Here is a 4,112-nt window from a genome sequence, read left to right as displayed (position 1 = left end):
TCAGACCAGGAGTCCATGAGTCTCAATGACCTCTGTGTATGCCAGGTGTTCTCCATGTTCTTTTTAGCCTGTTCTGTAGCCTCATGAGTTACTTTTTCTTCTGGTGATAGATCTTGGCCTTCTCCTTCCTCTTCTTCTCCAGAGTGGCTATGACTGCCTGGTACTTCCACATGGGCCAGGTGCCCTAGGGAAGCAAACTTCACCATTTGCTTTTTCTTGGCATAGGGTGGTGGTATCCCATCAAACACCCTGAGGCGGTTGGAGGTGGCCTGGCCTCAGTTGGGTTTGTTGAGCAGCATGCCTCCTTGCAGGGTCCACCAAAAGATGAAGCTGGGGTCTTGGAGGTGAAAGAGGCTGTGAGATGGGTTGGTGTTCATCCGTTTGTGGAGTCCAGGTACTTCAACCTGTCTCTGTGGAAATTGCCAGAAATGATGATGCCCTCACAGTGCACAACCACTACCTGCCAGCCCCAGCAGTACTGGTAGGCCACAGTGGCTGCTGGGCAGCCCAGGAGAGGGCCTCAGCCGCCAAGCACCAGGACCTGCCCCTCCACCATCCTCCTCGGCAGCTGCCTAGGAAAGCTATAGTACATTTTGATGTTATATTGTGTCAGTGTTTCAATTTTGTTCTCCTTCAATATTGTGTTGGCTATTCTGGGTCTTTTGCTCCTGCATGTCAACTTTAGAATCAGTTCATTGATATCCACAAAACAACTTGCTGAGATTTTGATTGTGATTGCATTAAATCTATAGGTCAAGTAGGAAAGAAGAACTGACATCTTGATGATCTTGTCTTCATCATTTCTCATTCAACCAAAATTTTATTTGTAAAATTGAACCAACAATCTCTTCTTCACAAGGTTGTTTCGAAAGTTCTTCATTAATTCCGTAATTATCTAGAAAGCACTGAGAACTCTGTGATAATGTTCCTGTTCTCTGGGAGGTTATCTTTTTTGGGGGGGAAGGGGATAGACAATAAACAAGCATACAAAGAAGTTAATAATGTCAGGCAAGTGAAGAAAGCATGTGATAGACTGACTGGCAGGGAAAGGGCTACTAGATATCAGGAAACCTTTCCAAGGAGGACTTTTGAACTATGACTTTGATGAAAAGGGATAGCTAGCCATGAGAAAAAAATTCAGACAAAAAAGATGAGAGCTCTGGAAACAGCAGAAATTAACTCGCAAGGTTTGTAGAAGGGCATGGTGGCTATAGTATAGTGAGCAAGAGGTAAATGAAGTAAAAAAGTGGACAGGGGTTATAGCCTGTAGAGTTATTTTATTTTTAAAACTTAAGTATAAAATACATGCTGCAAGGTATGTAAAGGGTATAAATTTTTAAGAAAGATTTTATTTATTTATTTTTAGAGAGAAGGGAAGGGAAGGAGAAAGAGGAAGAGAAACATCAATAACATCAATGTGCGACTTAACTCTTACACACCCCCTACTGGGGACCTGGCCTGCAACCCAGGCCTGTGCTTCCACTGGGAATTGAATGTCAATCCTTTGGTTCACAGTCCAGTGCTCAATCCACTGAGCCACACCAGCCAGGGTGAAAGGGTATAAATTTTAAGTGTACAGCTCAGTGAATGTTTGTATCTGTACACACCCATGGACATAAGTAACCTCATGCAGATCACAACATAGAACAGAGGTCAGGAGACTTTTTGGTAAAGGGTCAGACAGAAGATAGTTTAGGCTTTGCAGGCCTTTAATTTCGGTTACACCTACTCAGCTCTGCTACTGAAGCAGGAAAGAAGCCATAGACACTGTGTAAGTGGATGGACATGGGTGGGTTTCAATAAACCTTTAGTTAAGAACACTGAAATTTGAATTAGAAAAAGTTTTCATGTATCACAAAATATTGGTCATATTTTGATTTTTCCTCAGTCACTTGAAAATGTAAAAACCATTTTTAGCTTGTGGGCTATACAAAAACAGGTAGTGGGCAGGACTTGCTTGCCTTTCGGGTCATAGCTTACCAACTTTTGATATAATTCATTTTCAGTATCCCCTTTGTACCTCTTCCCAGTACAACCCCTTTCCCTTGGAGTTGTTGCTATGATTGTTATCACCATCAGTTAATTTTGCCTGCCCCTGAACATTAAACAAATGGATATCATATGCATATGCTCTTATGTTTGGCTTCTTCACCTTATCACAGTATCTATTCTGTGATGATTAAAGTGGACTAAGATGCCATTTGGAGGTTTTAAGTTTGAGAGAAACATGATCTAACTTACATGAAAAGGACACTGGTTGCTGTATGAATAATGGAGTAAAGGGAAACAGGAGTGGAAGTGGGGAGCCTTGTTAGGAGTAATCCAAGCAAGAGGTTATGGTGACTGGACCAGGGAGATAGTCATGGAAATAGAAGATTTGGATTTGAGTTTGAGATTATATATCTAATACCAGTTATTTTTTAAAGTATTATAAGGCAAGTAGCTCACACTAATAAATATCCTGAATAATCTTTCTGAGACTGGCATAGTGAATTTTCATGTATAATCTATGTCCCTACACTCAAGGGATTAATAATCCTTTTTGGAGTAGTGTGGACAGGCGATGAATCCAGACACAATTCAATCAGTACTTTAAGAAGCCTAGGAAGCTGTGGGAGCCAGGAGTATTACACCAGCCTGCAGTTGCTCGATAGAGATCATTTGGGGGTTACCTGTGGCCCTTGAGCTAAATTTTAAAGAATAGTTGAAAAAGGACGAAAAGGTGTACGTGAAGACTAAGAGATGTGAGATCTCTTGGAAGCTTGGGAAGGTTCTATTACGGAATCTCAAATATATAAACCTGGACTAAAAAAAAAATGCTTTGAACTGGGCCTAAGTGGATGGGCATTCATCCACTTATTCAATCAAGAAAACCATTCCTGGGTGCTTCTATGTGCCTTGAGGCTCCATGAGAGGCCACAGGTAGCACACTGGCAGCCTTTGGGCTGAATGTGACCCTTACATGTATTTTGGCCCACATTCCTATAGGGTGGCTGGAATAGTGGTTTGAACAGTGGCTGTTCCTTCAGACAGATCATATGGTCTCTTGTTCTTCAAATTCCTTACTTGCTTCTCTTCACTTTATTTACAATTCTTCCTGGCCCTTTTAGGTTTTTGAGTTTTCAACCCCCTGCTTTTTGTTGTAGGAAAAACAGGACTTCAAGTCAATGACACAAAGAGAAAATGATCAACATTTTGAGTAGAATAGGTAAGAGGGTTTTTTAAAATATACATATTTTATGTACTTATTTTTAGAGAGGAGGGAAGGGAGGGAGAGAGGGAGAGAAACATTAGTGTGTGCCTCTCATGCACCCCCTACTGGGAACCTGGCCTGCAACCCAGGCATGTGCCCTAAATGGGAATGGAACTGAGGACCCTTTGTCAATTCACTGAGTTACACCAGCCAGGGCAGAAGACGTACTAGTTAACCTGAGTGGATGAAAAGGAGATGAGAGCTTTTTCAGGGCTTACTAATCTGGCTCCTATGGTGGGCTTTTGTGAGAGTATGAGCACTCTTATGACTTAGACTGGCATGAATCTTGGCTTTGGGCTCTGTCACTGGTTCATCTATGAGCCTCAGTTCATTTGTAAAATGGAATATTGGTGAGATTAAAGGAGATGATCAGTGCACAAAGTGACCTCAGGAGAAAGTAACTTATTACTACACTATTCTGAGGTTAGGGTATGGATTCTCCAAGGGGTTCTTGACCTAGAAGTTGGCGAACAGATGGCACAGGTGCTTGGGAGCTATTGGGAATACCATGTGCAAATCGAAGAGGCTCTCTGTTAAAGCCCAGGCTTTCACTGCTAACTTCCTGAAAATACCTGACAAATCGTTTCAGCTTTCTAAGTTATGTGTTAAAAATGAGGGAACTGGTCCGACTTGCCAGCCGCAATGCACCCCTGTGATAGTTTCTGTGATAGCGGGCAAGTGGGGCGAGTGGGGCAAGCGCCAAGACTCCAGGCGGACTACACCTCCCAGCCTTCCTTGCGCTTCAGATTGCGCCCTACGCTAACACGCGAGCCTCTCCGCTTTCCTAACCTCCAGTTACCGTCTATCGCGAGAGGACGGGCCGCGCCGGCGGTAGCGATAGCCGTAGTGGTGGTGGTGG

At 43.1% G+C, this 4,112-nt stretch overlaps 1 pseudogene; it reads right to left on the bottom strand.

Moving 5' to 3' along the window:
• On the bottom strand, positions 1-665 carry LOC123825660 (annotated as a pseudogene).
• Positions 666-4,112: the final 3,447 nt, after the last annotated feature.

The sequence above is a fragment of the Phyllostomus hastatus genome, unplaced genomic scaffold, assembly GCF_019186645.2.
Source record: "Phyllostomus hastatus isolate PE091 unplaced genomic scaffold, TTU_PhHast_1.1 phas_contig_64, whole genome shotgun sequence".
In the NCBI taxonomy this organism is placed as follows: domain Eukaryota; kingdom Metazoa; phylum Chordata; class Mammalia; order Chiroptera; family Phyllostomidae; genus Phyllostomus; species Phyllostomus hastatus.
This window is presented reverse-complemented; position numbering and strand designations above follow the sequence as displayed.